Source organism: Mastigoproctus giganteus, chromosome 7, assembly GCF_048544385.1.
Source record: "Mastigoproctus giganteus isolate SK-2022 chromosome 7, ASM4854438v1, whole genome shotgun sequence".
NCBI lineage: Eukaryota > Metazoa > Arthropoda > Arachnida > Uropygi > Thelyphonidae > Mastigoproctus > Mastigoproctus giganteus.
The window spans coordinates 13,828,709-13,854,588 of record NC_143581.1 but is presented as its reverse complement, the minus strand read 5'-3'; the positions used below and the strand labels follow the sequence as shown (position 1 = coordinate 13,854,588).

Here is a 25,880-nt window from a genome sequence, read left to right as displayed (position 1 = left end):
GCTGTCCAAGAGAAGAACGTTGCATATCGTAATTGGCTTGTTTCTAATTCTTCAGTTTCATTTTCTGCCTACACCAAAGCTCCCAACAATTGTAAAGCAGTTATTAATCAGTCCAAACTAGAGTTTGAACAGGCTAAGAGTAGAAAACTTGCTTCTTGCCCTAATGGTAGCCGAGCATTCTGGTCTCTTGCCAAAGCTATTGGCCGCAACTTTTGCCCATCTCTGCTCCCACCTCTGTCCAAACCAGATGGTTCTGTTGTCATTTCAGCCAAGGATAAAGCTGACCTGCTAGCATCCCATTTTTCTTCGAGCTCATGTATTAATGATCTTGGTAAAACACCTCCCACCATTCCTAACACGCTCCATTCAATGCCTCCTGTGGTCTTCCGTCAAAAGGATATCAGAAGGATTTTGATGAATCTTGATGCTAAGAAAGCTCCAGGTCCTGATGGTATTTCTCCACTTGTTCTCAAAACCTGTGCTCCTGAACTTACTCCTATTCTTTGCCGCCTTTTTTCACTTTCTTATTCCAAAGGTGTTTTTCCTTCTGCTTGGAAATTTGCTCATATCCAGCCAGTTCCTAAAAAGGGTGACAAATCCCTCCCATCCAATTATCGTCCCATTGCAATTACTTCTACTCTTTCTAAAGTAATGGAGAAATCAATTAACCGCCAACTCTTAAACTACCTGGAGACCTTCCGTCTGATCAACGATCGCCAGTATGGATTCCGTCAGTGTCGATCCACTGGTGATATTCTGGCTTATGTTACCCATTTATGGACTAATTCAATGGAAAGGTTCGGTGAAACACAAGTAGTTGCTCTTGACATCTCAAAGGCTTTTGATCGTGTTTGGCATAAAGGTCTTCTAAACAAGCTTCCATCTTATGGTTTGCCAAAGGTTTTTAGTAATTGGTTATCCAGTTTTCTCTCTGATCGCTCACTGAGGGTGATGGTAGATGGCTCTCTGTCTTCTAACTTCTCCACTAATGCCGGTGTCCCCCAAGGTTCAGTTCTTTCCCTCTTGTATATCAATGACCTTCTTCCATTGACTGGAAATCCTATCCATAGTTTTGCCGATGATAGCACATTGCATTCAACTTTACATTTTGAGAAACCTTGTCCTGCTCAATCAGCTTCAAGCTCTAGAAAATCTGCTGCCAATTCCTTAAATGCCGATCTTCAGGTAATTCTCCAGTGGGGCAAAGACAACTTAGTTGATTTCAACCCTTCTAAAACTCAGTCTTGTCTTATATCTCGCAAAAAGGATTCTTCTGCTCCTATGCTTATCTTTAGTGACACTCCGATTTCTAGGCAAAATGATATATCTCTTTTGGGGATTACCCTGACTTCTAATCTCTCTTGGCACAAGCACATTACAAATATTGCTTCCTCTGCATCTAAAAAACTTGGTTTTCTCTTTCGCTCTCGGCGTTACTTTTCTTCCAAACAGCTGCTCACTCTGTATAAATCGCAAATCCGCCCTGCCATGGAATATTGTTCCCACATCTGGGGTGGGGCCCCCAAAACCTCTCTCAGGCTTCTTGATTCCATTCAGAAGAGGGCAGTTAGGTTAATTAATGATTCATCTCTAACAGAGTCTCTCCACTCGCTTTCTCATAGACGTACTGTTTCTGCTGCATGTCTCTTCTACAGATACTTCCATGGGCACTGTTCTTCTGAATTGGCTTCTATAATTCCCGCTCTCTCTTTCAAAACAGTCCGAACACGTGCCACCACCAGCCAACATCCATTTACTGTCCAACTTCAAACCCACAGAACCAACTTTTCATCTTCCTCATTTATTCATTCAACTGCCGTTTTCTGGAACAACCTTCCTTCATACGTATTTCCTGAAAATTACAGTCTACAGAAGTTCAAGTCCAATGTCAACAAATACCTTCTTTCGTCTTCTCAACCTCCAACCCAAGCACGGTACTAAGTACTATAGGTTCTAATACCTCTCGTGTTTGGGGTTCTCATAAAAAAAAAAAATATATATATATATAATTTTATTCTAATAAGTAAACATCAATTATAGATCACCACAAAATTAAAACGATACTGTACACCTTTCTATAGGGAAATAAACATATAAATTTAAAAAATAATAAGTTTAAGCAACTTAAACCCAAATTACGTGGTACCCCAGTTGAAAACCACTGGACTAGAATATGGGCGAAAGTTAATTTGAACGTATTTAAATTTAGGTGTGTGGGGCATTCACTTGCATTAAGATAGAGGTGGGAGAAAACGACTGAAGACTGGAGGGAAAAGACAGAAATATGGGGACAATAGAGAAGGCACCCCCAAGGAAGTCAGTGAGGGAGGCCAATTCCCCCACCAGGAGGGGAAAAAGAGGGGGCGGAATAGGAGAGAAGACGGGGAAAACCATCTCCTCCCTGCTGGGAGAGAAGGAATGAAAGTGGCCAGGCAATGTGCCTGGTCCAGATCACCATGTGGCGTGTTGGCAGCAAGGTTCTATGGGATCGTGGATAGAGCAGGAGGGTATTTCTGCACTCAAATTAAGCTCCGCCAGGATGTTGAGGCATGGGACAGAATCCCGTCCAGTTTTGGTTGTCGCAGTCAATGTGTTTTCCTTTCTTTCCCTAAAAGGATTTCACTTTTACTTCTTTCCTTCTACCTTATTCTTTCCCCTTTCCTTTCTTATTCTCTCATCTGGTTCTTGTAGTGTATTGTCTTTTAAGAGTCGCTGGGTTTGGAGGATTTGTATTGATTGTTGTGGGCTTGTAGAAGAGTTTTTTTTTTTTTTTTTTTTTCGTCTTAAAAAGAGCTCCTGCGCGAAGAGTGTGAAGGCACGGTAGTGTTCCTCATTTTGCAACAAGAGCTGTTCTTGGTTTCGGAGTGTTAACTGGGTCTTTGTCATGAGGATGTGGCGCAGGTCCTCGTAGGTATGTATGAGGTAGTCCCAGGTTTCTTACGAGGTGTATGGTGTGTTCGTGTCTAACGGCACCAGGGGTTTTCCCCCCATCGCGTTGCTTTCAATTGTTAGTTTAGTTAAACAATTCACTGTAAATGCCAGAGATTTAAGAGTGTATGGATATTGTATGAGTGTAGTGTATTCTTAGGAGGCCATGAGCCAGGTTTCGAACATGATCCACAACCAAATAGGGAAAGCATGGAATGCCAATCAACATTCTCTCGCTCTCGCGAGGTAGCGCCGTGCATATATACACCAACCTCCCCATACCGAACGGAAAAGGCCAGGGCTCGAATCCCATCAATGGGGTAGGAAATTATGGGCTTTTTCACAACGTTGTAGAGTTAGTCGGTCTCAAGCGAGGGTTACACGGTTATTTCTTCCTTAAACTCGGTTTTCTTGTCCAGCAAACAAGCAAATTGACCACAGAGTACACCCATATACAGACGTAATATATCTAAATACACAAATTAAAGTAGTGCTGATCACTTGCGTCAATAGCAAGAGATTTTAGAGCTAAACACACCCCTCCACCGGACTATTTGTTCTCCAAAATCAAATTCACATTGTCGGTATTAAAACATATTTTAATACGGACAATGTACATTTGTTTAAGAAATGTTTTCAACGGATCTACAAGAGAGATCTAACAAGTGTGTGGCTACTCATATCGGCAGCACAAACTTTGGACATGCACTTTCATTTCTTAATTTAATAAGACAATTCCTTTAGCCAAACAGTTATTAATTGTTGGAATCAATGGTCATCTGATTTGTCGAATTTAAAAAAGCTGATGTAAATTCAAGGAAGTATTTGGCCATACAACTGAAATAGAGTCGGGCGACTAAGGCTGATGCTCAATAATCTGGAAGAGTATTTCCATTTCGATTGGCCATCTTGTTTAAAGATGGCCACTATTCAAATTACAAGTACTGTACTATTTGTTTAAAAATAGCATTTGTTAGTCTAATGCAAGCAAAATTTACAGCACTTGTGAAAGTATATTACAAGCTAAACCACTTTTGCTTGCAGTCAATGAAATTTAATATGAGGAAGGGTCTAGGGCCGAAGTTTCCAAACTTGTATTAAAATGTCACTTGCAGAATGTTTTTCACCTGGATTAGTAGGATTTGTACGTATTTAGTTAAAGTGCTTCATAAAAACAACACGCATTCCCAAAAACCAACTGCGCCCCACAGTTTAAGAAATCTGTTATAGGGAATTCTGCTGGGAGTTGGTTGTTTTGCAGATTCCTTTTCGCATCGCAACTTGGGTCAGTGCACGAATTCTTGTTATACATTATGTCGGTAGAGATGAATGTTCATGGCCGATTTACACGTTGTGCGGCTGATAAAACCGGGAATAACTCGGAGGGGGAAAGTCTACTACTCCGACCTCCAGTTGAGATTTAAAAGGTCATTATGAATTCCTCTAGTCGATGACGAAACCCGAACCCAGATCTTTCTAAAAGTAACACGCGGCGAATTACCTATACTATCAGGAAGGGTCTTTTTTGACATGAATATTTTTTGTTGATATGTGCCAGCTTAAAACAAGATGGCAGTAACTCAAATTATAAACACCATTAAACTGCATCAGTCGTCTTGAAAAAACTACCACTTACAATAATTTTGTTTAGTCTGTTCAAATAAAATTTTCAAAATAACGTGGGGAGAAGTAGGATAATTGGACAGGATGTTTTTATTTCAATCTGCCATCTTGAAACAGGATTAAAATAGCTTCTTATTACTCATCAGGTTGAAATAAATAGATAGGTTTTATCAGTTCCTTTTCAATATTGTTAGTTTTTTTTTTTTATCGTGAAATTATATCGACAGCTCACCATATTAGGAGTGGGGGGAAAGTGGGATACCAGGTATAGGGGAGATTTCTCACAGGGTGTCTCAACATATTCAGCAGTAGCTGGATTTGCTATTCTCGGCTGATACGCGTGAAAGGATTTTGCACAGTCAGAAAGTGAGATGGTTATGACAAGCATCAATTTCTTTACATTATTCATCTTCGATGTCCTTCCCAAGAGCTTCAATGGCTTTCTAACAAAATAAGACCCGGTCTGCTGCCACAGGTAACAGAACTAACTATCTGTTAAGAATAAAGCCAAAGACCGTATAAGATGCGCACATTAATAATGTATATTCTATTCTGATGCTGCCAGATACGTTTTTTTTTTTTTTTTTTTATTTCGTTCTTTCTTTTGTGCTAATAAAAGGTCAAGGTCGTTTTGCACTAACAGGAAAATACTTACCACCCATGTGAGGTAGTGCAACACCGAATCAATTCGCTGTAACAGTGATGGGGGAAAAATCTTTGGGTTCTTCAGCCTTCGTTTGAAAGCCCAGTACAGCGATGACTTGCTTAACGTTGGCTCACTTAATGCACTCATCATCATCATCATCAGCCATTTTCAATCCACTGCAGGATGAAGGCCTTTCCAGTTCCTTCTGTTTTGAGCACTGAGCTACATTAAGTCAAAGAATTACATCCCGGCTGATGTCACTTCGGTCGTACCGGATAATCAAATACGAATTATTCAATCAGACGTCTCACTTGTAACGGGATTGTCCCATTTTCTCCACCAAAACACTGCCATTTTCACACGGATTTCGGTTGCGTTGTATTATTGTTTTTATCACAGTTAAATGCACAACAGGAAGTAATCACTGACACTACTTTTTTTATGAAAACCCCACAAACGAGAGGTATTAGAACCTATAATACTTAGTACCGTGCATGGATTGAAGGTTGAGAAGGTGAAAGAAGATACTCGTTGACATTAGACTTGAACTTCTGTAGATTGTAATTTTCAAGAAATACGTATGAACGGAGATTGTTCCAGAAAACGGAAGTTGGAATAAATGAGGAAGAAGAAAAGTTGGTTCTGTGAGTTTGAAGTTGGACAGTAAAGGATGCTGACTGGTTGCGGCACGTGTTCGAACTGGTTTGGAAGAGAGCGGGAATTATAGAAGTCAAATTAGAAGAACAATGCCGATAGAAGTATCCATAGAAAAGGCATGCAGCAGAAACAAAACGTCTATGAGACAGAATGTGGAGAGACTGTAGATGGGTCATTAAGTAACCTAACTGCCCTCTTTTGAATGGAATCTAGAAGCCTGAGAGTGGTTATGGGGCACTGTCCCAGGCTTGGGAACAATATTCCATGGTAGGGTGGATTTGTGACTTGTACAGAGTGAGCAGCTGCTTAGAAGGAAAGTAAAGCCGAGAGGGAGAGATGAAACCAAGTTTTTTAGATGCTGAGGAAACAACATCTGTGATGTGCTTATGCCAAGAGAGATTAGAAGTCAGCAGAGACGGACCAAGGAATTTTCGCGCCCCAGGCAGAAAAATTTTTCGGCGCCCCCTTCACTAAACATATATATATATATTGTATATGTTTTTTTCATGATTTGTAAAATTTGGCGCCTCGGGCAAGGGCCCTGCTAGCCCGTGTCTTAATCGGGCACTGGAAGTCAGGGTAATCCACAACAGAGAAATGTGAGATCTTGTCTAGAAATCAGACACTTATAATATTCAGTTTTATAACTAAGACGTATCATATGAATAACGTTTATTTAAAGAAAATAATTTTAATAAAATTATGTTTATTGATTCCCAATAGACACGAATTTGTAACGCGCAGGAGCAACGCAAGTCCGTTGTGCGAGACACTACACGTATGTAATAACGTACAGAAATAGTCTCTCATATACATACGAACAGCGAACACGTGTTCGCTATTCATATGCGCAATCTCATGTCGCATTGCCGTCTGGGTAGGTTTGTCTTTTCTTTTTTTTTTTTTTATGGTCAGCCTAGATGGTTTGCGTTAGTGAATACTGTCTTGGCGCTGGTTTAAATTCGGGAAACGATTTAAAACCAGTGCAAGGAGGAGGGGGAACTGTTTTTCTTATTTTAAACCAGCACCAAGGGGAGGAAGAACTAGTTTTCCGATTTAAAACTAGCATGAGGGGGATGAAATCAACAGAAATAATCAATCCAGAACGGCTTTCCAACCTTATCCACTAGGCCATCTGAAGACCACCCCTTCACCATCTAATATGGCAACTGGGCTAAATTTGCAACGTGGTACCCATCCCATGGATCTTTGGGGCAAGCAATGATAGACAAGTGTAGTTCCTCCCACTTATTGCTCTGACAGGCCACTAATTACTGGTGGCAAAGATTGTCGCCAAGGATGGAATTAAAATAAAATAAATAAATTTTCTGTTTATATTCCGGGACGACCAAACGAGTTCAGTCTTTTAAATCTAAAGATAGACAGAATGCAAGAAACAGCACCGTATTCAGCAGTCACGGGCTTGAACACCGGTTACTCAAGGCACGTGTACTTTCACTCGCGCACATGACCACTCGGCTACGGCGGCCTGTATTACTGGTTCGTCTAACATGCTGCTAATCACTGGTCGTAAAAAAAAAAACTCCCTGTTAAAAATTCAGGGTGATTGTTGTATATTTGACGCTGTTGAATTCAAATATGGCAATCATACTGCTGTAACACCCACCAATTTTAAGGGAGTAGAGATTAAAGTCAAAGTTTCTAGTAAAAAAAAGATTTCAGAAAGAAAATGTTACCTACAGTGCTAAATATTGAACAATGGGTCTATTAACCTTATTCTATTTTTAAAAAATAGAGTGTTTATCTGATAACAAAGCACTTATTTTGTAGTTTTTGCCTTTTATAATCGTCCATTAGTGTCTCCCGTACGAGATACCAACAGTAGTCTGCCAACATATTTAGACTCCATTTTCTCCGGTATCTTTTTTTCCAAATATCTCGGTGAAACCTTTCACTACACTCATCGGAGACTGCTTCCAAGTTTTCAGGAAAAGTCTAAATGGGAATGTAGGAAATGCGGCTTTAACGACAGGTCTTGCAGTCGTAGTTTTCAATTAAGCCACAATATTTGAAAACTGAGGGCAAGGAGAACTTTTTTAAGCACATATTTCCTACTAGAATCTGTAGAAATTATTTCACGGAGGAAATTGATGCCGACCAGTGAATTACCCTGGTCGGTATCAATTATCCCCAAGAGAGGGTTAATTATGCGCCCTCTTCGTGCTGGTTTAAAATTGGGAAACGATTTAAAACCAGTGACAAGGGGGAGGGGGAAACTGTTTTCCTCATTTTAAACCAGCACCAAGGGGGAGGGGCTCGTTTTTCGGTTTAAAACCAGCACCGGAGGGGGATTAATGCAATAAGCGGTAAATTATGCATCCCTACGTTAGAGTGAATGCCTTCTTCGTGATGGTTTAATTCCCGATTTAAAACCAGCGCTTTCAAAAGACGGCAAACCACCGTTAATTAGCAGACGTCACAACTGTCATTATCCCATGGACCTCGGCAATATTCTTTGCATCTTTAAAATATGGTACCCCGTTTACTCTAACGCAAACCAGCCAGCTTTAGTCAGTGGAAAGACGGAATTCACTCGAACGCAAACCACAGGTAATTTGCAGAATATCTGGGCAACCATACTCCATGGATATTAGCAACATTCTTGACATCTCTGGATTATGGTACCCTATGTTTCAGTATATACCGGAGGCGAACGAGGCTCTTGCCTCAGGTTAAAAGCTGAAAGGGGGCGCCAAAAGAAACATTAAATAATTGCCAACGATGCCATCATTAACAGTAGACTTGCCAGTGGGAGGAGCTACACTCACAATCAACATACCACACACTGTCTCCACAAAACACAGGGGGTACCATGCTGTGAAATTAACCAATAATTGTTATTTTCATGCCTTAATACGTCACCCTGCGTATCCGAATTCAATGATTTAAACCCACATCAGTGTCTAACCAGTAGTGTGCCCAAAAATTATCCGAGGGGGGATAAGGGACTGACAGTTGGATCAGCGCACATAAAAGCAACAACCACCAATAACATCTATGAATTTAAAACGCGGAAATCTGGCATGAAAAGAAAATAGTAACAATATCCTACCACTGCTTTTTAAATAAGGCTACCCCCCCAATAGTAAGTCACCCTTTGCAACATTTCACAACCATGACGTGTCAATAAAGTGTAATGAATAGACTCTTAAGCGGAAAGTTATTTTTCGATAAATATTTTAAAAAATATAAGAAAACAACTTATTTGCAATTTAAAAACATTCAATATTTCACTGCATCTGAAATCTTCCCTCCACCTTTTGCTATAATATTCTACTGTAATTCTAGCTGTGGCAAATATTCATGAACGAACGCGTGAAAGCGCATACAAAATAAACAAACAACATAAAATACAGTATTTGATGTTGTACGCTGATTGATTTCTACTAGTTATTCAATGAGTTATGAATATCCTGATCACCATAACACGGGTCACTTCTGTTTACAATTCTTTCCTGACCTCTCAGCTGTATCTTTTAAATCTAAAGTATGCACCTTGGAGCCAATGGCCGAGAGGGGTGGAGTGTTTACAGCATCTTCGAGGATTTGTCTCGTAGATGTTAACCTCTGGTTAAAGACTAACGTACGCCACACAATTATCTATGTTTATTCTAAGGTTACACAACAAGAATCTATTAGTAGTGAATAACCTTATTTTTCACTAAAAAAAATAAGTAATTATACGAATATTCTAAAAAATCTAACACCTTGAAAGAATTTTAAATTTCCCATAATTATGTAATTAAACAAACGATATCAAATTATTATTCCAAACAAAAAAAATCCATGCAATTACTGTATTTACTCAGGATTTTAAATCGTATAATTGTTCAATTTTTCCCAAAATGATGATTTTCTTACAACCATAAAGCAAATTTTAGAAAGCAATTTCTGTACAACTGCATCAATGTACAGTAACATTAGCAACAAATTAAAAAAAGGCTTACTTGTATTAATCATGCTCAATTCCCTTTAGTTGTATGTGAAAACTATGCTTATTATAATTAATAGAAAAACGAATACAACCATCAAAATCAAAATAAAAAAATTCCCAAGAACATCCAAACGACATAACACTAACTCGCTACTATACGCCCTCCAGTGAAAGCATAAAAAATGTTTGTCAGGTTTAAAATTAAATAAATATATTGTACAGTACTGTATTTTCATTCCCAAATAACATTAAAATAATATTAAAAAAAAAAAACTATGCTCAACTTCAAAAAAATATAAACAAATATCCCATTCTTCTAGATTAGTAATTAATACTTAAATAAAATTACAGACCAATAATACAATAAAATTAGAGCCAACATCAACGGGACAATATACTATACAAACCACTTACATACCGAAAATAAATCAAAGAAATAACTTACAATCATTTTTTTTTTCGCTCTAGTTTCTTAATTGCATCGCCAGAAGTAATAAAACCATTGCAATAAAGCAGTGACAATATCGACCGACACGGAACACTTGGCACTGTTAAGCTTGCTGTTCAGAAGACAACTGACGCACTCTTTCCTTCTACTGTACCGTTGGATCGACTATTGTAAGCGCTGATGTAGCTGGTCATTCACGTGATATACTCTACATGGGGTGTGCTCTCCTGCAAACTGTTGGGGTGGTGAGCGGATACGCGTAGGGCATATTGATTCTGGCCTCCCGAGGGCAGTTTTGGCAGTTCTAACTGTAAACAACAGGAGGCTAAGTCAATAAGCGAAAGAATAAACAAGAAAATACTGATACTGGCCGTCCACAGTGTAATGATAGAACCTCAGAGAATACACACTACAATAGATATGACAGATACACAATTCCACTAATAAATTCAGGAATCCCCAACCAACATGGGAAACTAAAAATCTTAATTTAAACGTTTATAAAATTTGAACAGTGAAGAATCAATTGATGATATTCTTAGTTTAAAAGCAGTCAATAGATATTGAGTAGGGCTGAAATTAAAAATTTTAATAAAAAGTGAAAAAAAGTGCTATTTTTAATAATCATACGCTCATATTAACAAAAAAGAATTCCCGCAATCATGAATGAAAGTATTTGCAAAAGCACATAGGTGTTCAATTTGAAATTAGTTTTTTAAGTAAATTGAGTTTTTCCTTTTGAAATTTTAATTTCACGTAGTTATTTAGAGCTGCGTGGTTCAAAAAAAAAAAAAAAAAAGTGCTATCACTGTATCGATTACACTTAATACACAAGCAAATTGGGTCTTGGTTGCTTAAGGATCTAACCTTTCGAATAAACCAACATTTCACATTTGAGTAATAATGAATTATAATAATTCTATCAATTTGATTAGACTTAATAGTACATTTACCAGGAAATAATAACAATAAGAAGAAAAACATCACAACCAGACCGATTCCTACTAGGAGAAGAATCTTTCAGAGAGATGCCGTGAGCCCACTGTGGTTCTGTCTAGCACTCAACCCGCTATCCACCATGCTCAACAGCAGCAAGTATGAATATAACGTCAAAGAAGGAAGGAAAAACCTGTATACCCTCACCCACCTGATGTACATGGATGACATCAAGCTCTACGCGGCAACCGAGAAGTAACTCCTGTAGCTACTCTGGATCAACAAGATTCAGCAATGATATCAGGATGGAATTTGATCGAGACAAATGCAAGACACTCGGGTTGCATCAGCGGAAATTAGTCGGCCGAAACTACCAGCAGCAGACTGGTAAAGAGATCGAAGCCATGACAGAGGGAGAGACCTACAAATACCTGGGGATGATGCAGGCTGAGCAGTTAGAGCACAGGAAGATCAAAGCCTATCTGACCGAAAAATACGGCGAAAGAAGTAATCCTGAAGGATTACTTCTTTTTTTTTCTGGAAGTAATCCTTCAGGATTACTTCCAGAAAAAAAAAAAAAAAAAAACACAGTAGCACTCTATCAGGCCATAAGGAAGACAGACAAGTGGCATACCCCACTAAACCTAACCGAGGAGTTCTCTTCCGCCCAGATGCCACGAATGAAGCTAGAAAGATGGTCAAAGAAGACACTCCATGGCAGACACATTAATGACCTCCATCAAGATCACATCGATAACATTGCTTCCAATGCATGGCTCACAAGCAGGACGCTTTTCCCGGAGACTGAAGGATTCAAGAAGGTAATCAAAATCAGAAACTATAGAAAATACATTGCTAAGGAGCCCGGAGTGTCAGATCGCACATGTCGACGATGCCAATTAGCCTCAGAAACGATCCAACACATCAACCGCGGGATGCAAGGTGATCAACCAGACTGAGTACATTCGTAGGCACGACCAGATAGCCAGGATCAGAATACATCAAAAACTAGCAAGGAAATACCAGTTGATCAAAGAAAGTGTACCACATTACAAGTATGAATCCCAGGCGGTACTAGAGACCCCCAACCCACAAACTGTACTGGGACTGCGCCAAATAACGGACAAGACAATCCCACACAACAAACTAGGCATAACTCTTGTCGACAAGAAGTAAAAGGCTACCAATTTGATTGACATAGCGATGTACAGCGCTAGCAATGTCCAGAAAACCCATGAGGAAAAAATTAGGAAGTACACGACATGAGATATGAGGTCAGGGAGATGTGGCATATGCAAGAATTAACGACCATCCTGATCATCGTGTCAACCACCGGTATGGTGCCAAAGATCCTACATAGCAACCTAGCAGCAATAGGTTTCCCTATTGCTGCTAGGTCTGGAGTTCCTTGTAAGAGAACACTTACAAGGAATTCCAGAAAGTCGCAAACCTGAACACCTGTAGGATAGTCAGAGAGTTTCTCGACCAAAGTAACACCAGACATAACAACAACCACCCTGTGTACTTGGTAGCAATACCCGTCACGGAATGGAATCCCCTAATCAGGGAGAAATAATATAAGATCAACCATAGTAATAGTGGGCGCGATTAGCCAGCGGTTACGACGAAGAACCACCAATGACTCGGGTTCGAATCCCACCTCGGTAAAGAGAATTAGGTCTTGGTTGCTTAAGGATCTAACCTTTCAAATAAACCAACATTTCACATTTGAGTAATAATGAATTATGTAGACATGGACATGTGCATATGTATAGAGTGGCACCTGGAACGTCTGTTCAACTCCGCCTCCCATGAATATGCTGATGTAGGTTTGCGTGTATTCTGTGTGTGTTCTGTTCGGGCCTCTTGGCTACCCAGAAGCCACAGTCACCTGGACAAATGATTCTGGGTCTCGTCCACACCACGGAAGGGGGGCCAGTTCCATTAGAGCACGTATTGTCTCAAAAGAGACTCTGATCCACCTAGTGTTGCCAAAAGGTGGGCCAGGATTCTCTGGGGCCTATTCCAGAGGGAAACAAAGGAGAAAAAAAAAAAAAAAAAAACAGAAGAAAAAAGAGAGAGAGAGAGAGAAAATTAACCAACCCGTGGTGCTAGTTATGAAAGAAAAGAGAATAAAATAAAATATAGTAAAATAAGAAAAAATAAATAAAAGTCAGTAGTGTTGGCTAAAAGAAACAAAAATAATAATAAAAAAAAAATTAAAAATAATACATTGGTGCTAGTTGGGATAAAAAAAAATAATGAAATAAAAATAAATAGAAAAAATTAATTAATTAATTAATTAATTAAAATAAATAAATAAAAGACAATCGTGCTTGTTAACAAAAAAAAAAAAAAAAAAACACAGTGGTGCTGGTTAAGAAGAAGAAGAAAAATAATAATAAGTAGTCGTCAATAAATACTCTTATATCCAGGATAATTCAGAAGTCGAATTGGTGACCTTTAGGATCAGTGCAATGAAAATTCTTGCGTACATGAGCCATAGAAGAAAATACAGTATATCGAATTGTGATGCAATTGGGCTTAATTCATGAGTAGCCCACCACTTCACAGACATTTCTGAGTGTTCCCAGAAAGTACATATTTTGTCATCCAGGAGAGTAGAGAAGCAAACTGTTTTCCCACTCACACAGGTATATCTGATGGATTCTTTTGGTTCGCTACTCCGGCGTTGATTCTCTTTCTGCGAGCAAACACCTCGGAGGCAAAGTTCTGAAGAGCTGAAAGATGGTTCTTATTCTGCAGAAGCAATTCCTTCTGCCGTAGAGAGAGATCTGGAACGTCAATTCGGAGATTCACCTAAGATCGTCGTAGATTACACAGTTAAAGAGCAGGTAACTCCAGTCGTCAGTATTCCAGTAGTGACAGAGATCGGTGTGATGCAAGCCAAACTGATAAAGTTTCTGATTGAGAGAGCCATGTCCAGTTACCATAAAGGAAGTTTCCATAGTTAAGGAGCACCGTATGCGCGGTAGCCACAATGGTATCGTCACCGTCTTCCCCACACCGGGTGGAAAAAGGCCCGGGTTCGAATCCGGTCGATGACTCTAGGAACTTTAATGGGCTTTTTTCACTCCGTGGCGAAGGTAGTCAGTCCAGGCGTAGATTGCAAGGTTTCTCCTCTCCCCGGAAACTGGGGTTTTTCGTCCAGCAAAACAGACTAATCGTTCATTGAACACACCAATTAACAGACATAAGACTAACAGCACGGCAGATGAATTTAATTATTCAGGTGGTCTAAAAAAATAATAGTTAATAGTAGTTAACGAGCACCAGGTTTTAACCGATTTAGAGAGTAAGAAAGTCACATCAGGCAGGAATTTTCTTGTGGAAGCTTCAATTGGGGTGGTGTCCCATGTAGTCTGGCAGATACTAAGTAGCTCGTTAAAGCATCTGGATTTCTCTTTTTAAGAATCTTCATTTAAATTTAGCTGGATACTCAGTAATTCTGAAGGTATTTGTTTTTTTGTGTCGAAAGCAGAGGCCACGATATATGACAAATAGATCCAAAAGAAGGGACCCCGCAATAACTTGCACTGGAGCGGTGCAAACTGTTCTACACATTCTGAGAATAGTGAGGAACATGTTCCGCTGGATGGAATTCAGTTTTAACCTTATTTTGGAATTGGTGGCCCGATGAAACCAAGCTCCTGCCGCATAGGTGACTATGGGCAGGAAAACAGCTTTATAGTAGAGAAAGAGTGACTCCACTCCCCTCTGGAAATTTTAATAATTGACCCTGTGAATTTTTTGAGTTTAGTACTTATGTGAATCAGATGAGGATAGAAGAAAAGCTTATGGTCAATAATGACCCCCAGGACGTTTGCCCGAGTGACTATAGGAAGCCGCTTGCCAAAAAGCTTTACTTGGGGAGGCTGCCTAAGGTCGGAATTGGATTTAAAAAGCATCATTTTTGTTTTCACTGGATTAATTTTAAGTTTGTTAGCCATTGACCAGGTGGAAAGATCAGTTAATATCAGATTTGCATTCACCTCCATCACCACACGAGAACTGACTGAGACAAAAGCAAAAATTTTACAATTCTGGAGCGAGCAGCCCAATAGTCTTGAAGCACAATGTTCCAGATAAGGGCCCCAGAACAAACCTGGGAGCATCCTCGAAAGACTTTCCTATTGACTTGAAGAAAATTTGATTTGACAATTATTGAGCGGTCAGAGAAGTAACTTTGAAATAATTTGTACGTATGAAGGGAGCAAGCATCTGGCAGACCGGAAATATTCAAGGGTGCTGCACCACCAGACAGTGTCGAAGCCGCCCTCGAAGTCGACCATAATAGCTAATTCAAATTTGGACTTTGGATTTTTAATGTGCCAGACGAAGTTAGACAATGCCTCTTCACAAGAATTACCTTGGTTGAAGCCACATTGACAGGTGGAAAAAAATAATGAATTCTAATAATTCTATCAATTTGTTAGAATTAATAGTACATTTACCAACATACACTGTGCTGTCACTTTTTTTAGGTACACCTAGCTAGTAGCATGTTGAGCTTCTTTTAGCCTTCAAAACAGTCTGAATTTGTCTAGGCATGGATTGAACAAGATCACTAGCATAGCTACCCTTTTTCGGGCCCGGAGATAAAGAACATGTTCAGGCCCCTCCTTAATTAAAGAAAATTGCAAAAACAGGAGACAGCCAAAGACGCTGGGCCCGGAGGCGATTGCCTTGCCTGCCTATATGGTAGCTACGCCACTGAACAAGATGCCGAAAACGTTGTGCAGGAATGGAGTACCATGCAGACATGAGTGTGTCACGTAGTTCCTTGAGATTCGACAGAGGTGTAGGCCTGCAGCAAACAGCCCTTTCCAGCTCATCCCAAATATGTTCAATAGGATTGAGATCCAGGGACTGAGTGGGCCACTGCAGCAAAGAAATGTCATTGGCATGTTCCTGGAATCAATCCATAGTGATTCGGGCATTGTGCACTGGCGCATTATCCTGCTGGAAGCAACCATCTGACTGAGGATAAATTGTCAACATGAACGGATGCACTTGGTCAACGATGTGGCATTCAGATGTGAATCTATGAGTATCGATGGACCCAACGTGTGCCAAGAAAACATTCCCCACACCATAACAATGCCACAACCACCTTGCACAGTAGTCGTCAGATAATTCTGAGCCGTTCATCAACATGATGCATTAAGAAATTCGACTCGTCAGATCAAGCAACTGTTTTCCAATCCTCGACAGTCCAGTACTGGTGTCGCTGTGCCCGCAGGAGGCGTGCTCTCTTGTTCTTCATTGATAACAAAGGTACGTGATGTGGCCGTCGGGTGTTGTAACCCATTCGCGACAAAGTGTGACTAGTGGTCCTTTGCGATATTTTGTTCTGAGCACCAAGGTTGTATTCTGACATCAGAATACAACCTTGATGTGCAATATTGTGGCCCTTCTGTTTGCTTGCACAATTCTAGCCATTCTCCTGAGACGAAAATTGTATCTACTAATCTTTTTCCTAAAGATATCCCTGAACTTGACATACCGGAACAACAGGAGATAAGGCAAAATAATGAAATATATCATGGTCCTACAGACATTGAACAGCTCACTCTTTTGGATCTTGGAGTTGCTATTGTTAAACTAAATAGTAAGAAATGTCCCGGCACAGATCTGATTGAGAACCTTATTACAGTCAAATTTTTTGATCTTTACCCGCAGATCTTATTAAATCTTATGAATAAATGCCTCCTAGAGGGACTTTTTCCTAGGCAGTGAAAAGCGGCTCTGTTCAAGATCCTTCATAAGCCAGGGAAACCAACATCGGATCCTTGTGCTTATAGGCCTATCTCGCTGCTGGCAAACTTAGGAAAACTATTTGAGAGACTTTTAGCCCCAAGACTTCAAAAAATGCTAGAAGAAAAACAACTCTGTTCTGCTTACGTCTGGTGAGTATGGACTTGGCACACCCAGGGTCCTGAGCTGGATATCATCATTCTTCTTTTTCTTGGTGATTCCCTTCTACTCTCTCTCTCTCTCTCTCTCTCTCTCTCTCTCTCTCTCTCTCTCTCTCTCTCTCTCTCGGGGTAATTCAGAAATTTTTTTTTTTTTTTTTTTGGCTGGTGCAGCATAAGCCTCAGGCTTCCTTGCACCATATGGCTAATGATAATAATAACAATAAATTTCAGTTTGGTTTTAAAAAGGGAAAATCAACTGAGAAAGCAATAACAACTCTGACTTCTTTTGTACAAAACTCTGCATCCAAATATATCCAGGCCGTGTTTGTGGACTTCCAGGCCGCTTTCGACTCGCTGTGGTGGGAGAGCGCCATCACGTCCTTGAGGTCTGAAAATTGCGACGATTATGTCTACAAAGTCTTACGGTCTTATTTTTGTTAACGTTCAGTCAAGGTTACTGCTAAACATCTTACTTATAATTCTCAGATTTCCAGAGGATTCCTCCAGGGATCGGTGTTGGGGCCTCTCCTCTGGAATGCAGTCCTGGATCAATGGCTCTTACGAACGCATCACAATGTTTACGCTCGCTGATGACCTGGTGGTGAGCTGTCGAAGGAAGGTCAAGAAAAATTCTTGAAGAGAAGTTGCAACCTATTATCGATGATTTGTTATCCTGGGCCAATACTAACAAACTGAAAATTTCTCAAAGCAAGACAAACTTTATGACTTTCGGCAAACATTTTAATTATAACAGACCTCCAAGGATTCTACTCAATAATAGACAGATACCTATGTACCTCAGACCAAATATCTAGGTGTTCTATTAGTTAATAGGATGAGTTTCCAACCACATGTCTCAAATTTAAAGAACAAAATTCGGAATTTTACTGCATCGGTGGTCAGGATCTCCAGGAAAGTTTGGGGCCTGACTAAGAAAACTTTATTATTATACTACAAAACAATTTTCCTGCCTGTGGTATCCTATGCAGCTAGTGTCTGGCACCACGTTATCAAAGTAAAGATAAAAACTAAGTGAATTTCTTTGCAGAGATCCGTATTACTGATTATACTTAATATTCCTAGAACTACTTCAAACAATGCCCTACAAGTCTTAGGAGGAGTGATGCCCTTAGATCTATACATTACATATCGTGGAATGCTGAACAAACTAAAGAAGAACCTTTCGATTAACATCTGATCCTGCAAATGATATAAAACACGAAAAGCTTAGAATTTGGAGAGAGCTAACAGGAATGTGGCAACAAAGATGGCATGAGAGTCAACATGGCCTAACCACAAAGAGATATATTCAATAAGCTGATTACTTAGCATCTCCAGGTATAAAATTATGGTTCACGCCTAAAATGTATACCTCCTATTTGTGAACGGGGCCTGACTCTTTGAGGGCTAAGCTTTTTGAGCGTGGTTTAGAGCTGGACCCGTTTTGTACTTGTCGCGGTTTTGGAGACTTGGGAACATGTTCTCCTGCATTGCCCAGAGTATGTACAATTCAGGCACACACACTATTGAGTCTGGTTCAAGAATTATAGGAGGAGAATGTCAGTGGATAATGCTGGCAATTTCAGAGCCTTGCAAGACTTCGCTTCTAATGTCTTTAGAAAGCGACTTCAACTGAGGGCCTCAGCTGCTCGGGGAACTTTAAAAAAAGGGGGGAGGAGGAAAAGAAAAAACGATTCCATATGATTCTTTTTTTATTTATTTAAATAAGTTATTGTTATTTTTTTAATTTAATTATTTTTTAAATTTAATCATTTTTTATTTAATTATTTATTTTTTTAATTTAATTATTTATAATTATTATTATTATTTATTTATTTTTTGCTGGCTCCCAGGTATGGGCAACCTGGGGGCGGGTTTGATGGCACTCATCGGTATTGCACTACCTCCGGTGGGTGCAGGATCTGTGCAAAAAAAGCACATAATATACATACAGATGATAACAACAAAACTCACCACTCCTAACACCAAATACCAACACTTTTTCAGGATGTGTATTTGCCTAGGAGCCACCCCGATACCGGAACACACACACACACACACACACACACACACACACACACACACACACACACACACACACACACACATGTACACCCTTAGGATGGATATACATACTGAGAATGTATATAAAATGGTATATAAATCTTGTATAAATTAATTGTATATTTATCTTGGAATTGTACATAAACTTTGTGCGTGTGTGTAAATAAATGAAGAATGAAGAATCTCATCAACAAGCAATTTTCTTCCACAGGAGTGCCGTTGAGAGGATGTTTTCTGTTCGTTGCACCATTCTCGAACCCTTGAAACTGTGGTGCGTGAAAAGTTCAAGAGCACTGCCGTTTCAGAGATGCTTTGTCCAGCACGTCTTGCACCTACTACCATGCTACGTTCGAAGTCCGTTAGATCACTCCTTTTCCCCATTCTTGCTACGGTTTGTACGGTTAACTGATACTAGAAAGGTTCTGGTTACAGAGACCAAACAGGTCTCTGCTTCGGTGTGATGTGGAAAATCACAAACCTCAGTAAGCGAATAATACCAGATTATCTCAACAACAATGAAGTAACACTATACACCATCCATACAGCCAATTATTATGTTACTGTAGCAGTCATCAGTATGAAGAGAAGGGAAAACAGCACCAACATAACACAAAACCCAAACACAAGGAACCACCAGCTTGGGAAAGAAGTCAACAGTAGAAGACAGAAGAGATGAGTGAAGATAGGCGAACTGACCCAATACTAACGGGTTCAGAAGTAAGAAGCTGTTCAGAAAGGTGAAGACCATCCTCAAGAAAGACAACATCCACAAGAAAAAAAACCTATTATATTAGGGTCACCCGGTAATATTTTACATATACCCATATATGTATTATGTCTGTAGAGTGCATGTATTATCTGGTCGATTTGCATTTTCCTGAACGAAAAAACAACAGTTTCTTGGGGGGGGGGGGAAAACTTTGCTATCTACGCCTGAGACCGACTAACTCAAACAAGGAGTGAAAAAAAGCCCATTAAAGTTCCTCGCGTCGTCCACGGGATTCGAATCCGAACCTTTTCCACCTGGTGTGCGAAGGACAGTGACGATACCACTATGCCGACCGCGTAGACAGACAATATTCACAGGGGATATTCATGTGTTGTTGAGAGAGACCCCAGAATTCCCCCCCCCATTAACTGCTATTCTACTTCTTGTGTTGAATCTTACGCCAAAATCGGTTATTTGTATGTAGTGCGTTCGGTATGTAAATGTTATGATGTGTTCTGTTGTTATGTTGTCGTCCGGTACCTGGCTCTTAGCAGGTGGAAAGTGGTAACACCTGGTCACTGCATACCACGCCTATCCTCGCCAAGTGGAGGCGGCCAGGAGGCGGGAATGGGGGGGACGGTGAACAGGTGTCCAACTATATCCATGTGAACATGTGTACATGTATAGGGCGGCACCTAGAACGTCAGTTCAACTCCGCCTCGTGTCTCTGTGAAGAACAGTATCACTACAAATGGGTCAGATATGTGTGTGACGGAGGTTTGTGTGTATTCTGTGTGTGTGTGTGTCTGTTCTTAGGTTCTGGCCACTTGGCTACCCAGAAGCATCAGTCACATGGATAGATGATTCTGGGTACTCGTCCACACCACGGGAAGGTGGGCCAGTTCCAGTAGAGCACGTAATGTCTCAAAAGAGACTCTGATCCACGCGATGTTGCCAAAAGGTGGGCCAGATTCCTCTGGGGGTCCCATTTCAGAGGAAAAGAAAGGAGCGAGAGAGGGGAAAAAAAAGCCTCCGTAGCCAGGTAGGAAGGAGCAGCAGTCCATAGCACACGCTTCTTGATTAGACCGGGGTTCGAGCCTGTCACCACCAAATACGGAGGATGCGAAAAGGTCAGGGAATGACCACCACATATCCCTGGAGCAATATGGCCTTAGTTGCTAATGCTCCTAAAAACCAAATAACAACAACAACAGGAAAAAAAAAAAAAAAACACAACCAGTGGTAGTGGTTGAAATTGAAAAAAAAAAAAATAATAATAATAATAATAAATAAATAAATAAAAAAACTGAAAAAAAAAATACACCGGATAAAAAAACAGAATGAAATAAAAAAGGAATAGAGATTCTGGTGCTGGTAAAAAAAAATACAATAAGACTAGTGCTGGTGAAAAAAAAAAAAAGAAAGGAGGGGAGTGGAGCTGGTTGACGAAAAAAAGAAAAAAGTAGTCTTGAATAAGTACTCTTGTATCCAGGATAATTCAGATGTGGAACTGGTGACCTTTATGATCAGTGCAGTGACAGTTCTTGCGCACATGCACCATAGAAGAAAGTATATTTTTAGCCATAATTATGAGAGTTTCCTTTGACTCAGGGGAGGTACCCATGGACTGGAGATGTACAAATGTGACCCCAATTCACAAAGGAGGATCAAAGGCTGACACAAGTAATTATAGACCTGTGAGTTTAACTTCTGTTCCCGGAAAATTAATGGAAGCACTGGTTAAAGAAGCACTGCAGGATCATCTAGACAAAACTTCAGTTATAGCTCAGACACAGCATGGTTTTGTTAAGGGGCAGTCTTGCCTGACCAATTTGATTGGATACTATGATGCAGTCACAAAAGAACTGCATCATAGTATCCAATCAAATTGGAGCAGTGTAGCATTGGAGGCAAATTGCTGCTATGGATAAAGGGGTGGTTGAGGGGGAGAAGACAGAGAGTGGTAATCAATGGGCACTGCTCATCATGGACTAATGTTATTAGTGGAGTCCCTCAGAGTTCAGTATTGGTCCATTATCGTTTTCTGTATTTATAAATGATATTGATGATGGTATATCAAGCTTAATGTCCATGTTTGCAGACGATACGAAGGTTGGCAGGGTTGTCAAGGACACTACTGACACTATGCTGCTGCAACAGGATCTGGAAAGGTTGAGCAGACGGGCTGAGAGGTGGCGAATGAAGTTTAACACTGACAAATGTAAAGTACTACATATGGGAAACAGCAACCCCAGAGCAACGTATCAACTCTGTGGTACTACACTGACAGTGGTAGAGAATGAAAGGGACCTGGGGGTGGTTGTGCAGGCAGATATGAAGTTCTCTGAGCAGTACAGACGCTCTGCAAGAGTAGCTCATAGTGTCTTTTAATGATATATATAGGAATTTTTCTAGCAGGGATAAGGAGGTGATTATTCCCTTGTATAAGGCAATGGTCAGACCACACCATATACAGGTCTGGAGGCCTCATTTCAAGAAGGATGTAGAGCTGCTGGAACGAGTACAGAGAAGGGCAACAAGATTAGTGAATGGAACAAAGGGATGCTCTTACGAAGAAAGGCTTAAATTTTGCAAATTACAGTGTCTGGAGACTAGGCACCAGCGAGGTGATCTGATAGACGTTTATAAAGCCTTGAATGGTTTGAGCATACTAAATGCTGATGGGATTCTTCCTCTTGCTCAGAATAATCACCTGAGACGGCATAAATTCAAATTGAGGAAAGACAGATGTAGGATAGACATGCAGAAATTTCCCTTTAGCCAGTGGGTAGTTGGTTGGTGGAACAGACATCCATCCTTTGTCGTGGAAGTTGATAGCCTAAATAAGTTTAAGGCTCAGCTGGACAGGTATTTCGAACGAACAGAGGGGTGAAGTTGAAGTGGTTATTTTTTATTTATTTATTTATTATTATTATTATTTATTATTATTTTTTTTTTTTTTGGCTGATGCTGCATAAGCTTGCTTTCTTGCATCAAATGCCTCTACTAATGCTAATGCTATATCGAATTTTGATGCAATTATGTTGAATTCATGAGAAGCCCAGCACTGCGCAGAAATTTCTGAGTGTTCCCTGAAAGTACATGTTTTTTCATCCAGAATAGCAGAGAAGAAAACTATTGTCCCGCTTACACAGGTGTATTTGGTGGATTGTTTTGGTTCGCTACTCCAGTGTTGATTCTCTTTCTGCGAGCAAACACCTCGGAGGTAAAGTTCTGAAGAGCTGAGAGATGGTTCTTCTTCTGCAGAAGCATTTTCTCCCGCCCGGGAGAGAGAGAGAGAGATCTGGGACGTCAGTTCGGAGCTTCACCCTAAGATCGTCGTAGATTGCAGTTAAAGAGCAAGTGACTCCAATCTGCTGTATTTCTGCAGCTGCAGAGATCGGTATGATGCAAGCGAAACTGATAGTTTTGATTGAGAGAGCCATTTCCAGTTACTAGAAAGGAAGTTTCCATAGTTAAGGAGCATCAGGTTTTAACCGATTTAGAGAGTAAGGTCACATCAGGCAGGAATTTTCTTGTCCCCGCTCCAAGTGCAGTTGTGTCCCATCTTGTCTGCCAGATGCTAATTAGCTCGGTAAAGCATCTGGATTTCTCTTTTTTTTTAGGAACTTCATTTAAATTTAGCTGGATATCAAGTAATTCTGAAGGTATTTGTTTTTTATGTTGAAAGCAGAGGCCATGATAGATGACTAATAGAGCCAACGGAAGAGACCCGCGATAACTTGCACTGCAGCGGTGGAAACTGTTCTACGGACTCTGAGAATAGAGAGGAGCATGCTCTGCTGGATGGAATTCAGTTTTAACCTCATTTTGGAATTGTTGGCCCGATGAAACCAAGCTCCTGCTGCATAGGTGACTATGGGTAGGAAAACAGCATTATATAGAGAAAGAGAAAGTACTAATGATATCAAGAGTAGGAGACCGGCAGAATTGCATAACAAGTACAGGTCACTGTTGAAAAAAAGCCGTGAAATAGGGTTGAATTTGAAAGTGTCTGCAATTCTGCCCAGACACGATAGGAGGGAGTATATGATGAGAGCCTTGTCGATCAATTCGGCCCTGGAAAGATTGTGCCAGGCTCAAGGGATAGAATTTTTTTCAGGCTGGACTGTACTTGTTAACAGGAGAGATTGCTTCTACAGTGATGGGATACACTTAAATAGAAAGGGTGCAAGAATATTTGCTGATGCTATCGAGGCAGTGTTAGGTGGGTTGGAAAACTGCTAGCTTGGGGGGATACAAAGACGAATAGATTAACAGTAGCCACTGGCAGAGGTGAAAGAGATCCTTGCACTGCTTCTATTGGAATGAGCAGAAGCCTGAGAAACAAGATTCAGGATATTTCAGAGACTGCTGGGAGTCATTGCGGTACAAGTAAACACATGGGTTGTGTTAGGGTAGCTAAGAATAGAAATAGGTGCATGTATACTTGCGTGTACACCAATGCTAGGAGTTTAGTAAATGAATTTGATGAACTTGATGTATTGCTCAAAACATCAAAGGCAGATATCGTTGGGATATCAGAGACTTGGTGTCACACAGATATAAGGAAAGCAGAACTGGAATTTGGGGAGTACAACGTCTACAGAAAGGATAGACTGGATAGGAAGGGAGTGAAGCCAGTGGACATCGCTGGACAGTGCAATTCATTGGGAGATCACAATTGAGAGTAGGAGTGTGCTATAGGCCTAATGACTCTGATGAGTATAATAAGAAACTGTACAGGGAAATAGAGTGGGCCAGTAAATCACAGAGTTTTATAATGGGAGAGTTTAATTTCCCAGATATTGATTGGAGTTTGGGGGCTGGTCACTCACACACTAGCAAGGCTTTTGTGGATTTATTGGATGATTGTTTTCTACATCAGCATGTTCCGGAGGCAACTAGAGGGAGGAATACTCTTGATTTGATTATCAGCAGTGATTCTTCATGCATTAAGAATCTGCAGATAAATGAACCACTAGGTGGCAGTGATCACAGTGTGCTGAAGTGGGATTTACTCAAAAAGGTAACTACCATTAGGGTTATTGCTTTCGTAAAGGCGACTGCGATGGACTGAGACAGTATTTAAATTCTATACAGTGGGACCAACTGATGATGTTACCAACAGCAAATGCAAAATGGGAAGCATTCAAAGAACTTATCTTGGAAGCTACTAGGCTTTACATAGCAACTAAGAAATATTGTTCAAAGTTTAGGCCTAAATGGATGTCAGATGAACTGATGAGGCATATGGCAGAGAAGAAACGTGCATGGGATACATACAAATTAACACATGACACGGAAGCCTATGATAGATTCAAGTTGATCTGTAACCAAGTTACAAAGGAGGTTAGGCAGGCGAAGGCAGAGTACGAGAAATCTTTGGCAAGGGATGCAAAGAAAAACAGCAAAGAGTTCTTTACTTATGTAAACTCTAGAAGGAAGGGGATGAATCAGATTGGTCCACTTGATATCGATGGGTCAACTGTTGATGATTCTGCTCAGGTAGCTAACAAACTAAATGAATATTTTGCATCGACATTCACACATGAGGAGTTATTTAGTGAGGGGAAAGCCAGGGGTGTATTCAACTCTAGCAGTAAGCTAGAGAATCTTGTAATAATTGAGAGTAAAGTGGAGGAGAAACTGTTGAGGATAAACACAAGAAAGGCACCCGGGGTGGATGGGATCTATCCAGTTATATTAAAGGAGTCAGCAGAGGAAGTAAGCAAACCCTTAGCCATAATTATGAGAGCTTCCTTGGACTCAGGGGAGGTACCCATGGACTGGAGATGTGCAAATGTGACCCCAATTCACAAAGGAGGATCAAAGGCTGACACAAGTAATTATAGACCTGTGAGTTTAACTTCTGTTCCAGGAAAATTAATGGAGGCACTAGTTAAAGAAGCACTGCAGGATCATCTACACAGCATGGTTTTGTTAAGGGGAAGTCTTGCCTGACCAATTTGATT

General features: G+C 40.3%; 1 pseudogene across 1 annotated transcript in view; it reads right to left on the bottom strand.

The window, feature by feature from the left end:
- Window positions 1-9,919, bottom strand: part of LOC150082535 (ubiquitin-conjugating enzyme E2Q-like protein 1 pseudogene) — a 37,716-nt pseudogene extending 27,797 nt beyond the window's left edge. The window contains exon 1 of the transcript XR_016547230.1: window positions 9,823-9,919. The product of XR_016547230.1 is annotated as a ubiquitin-conjugating enzyme E2Q-like protein 1 pseudogene, transcript variant X2 (transcript). The remainder of the gene's footprint in view (window positions 1-9,822) is intronic.
- Between the last annotated feature and the right edge of the window lie 15,961 nt (window positions 9,920-25,880).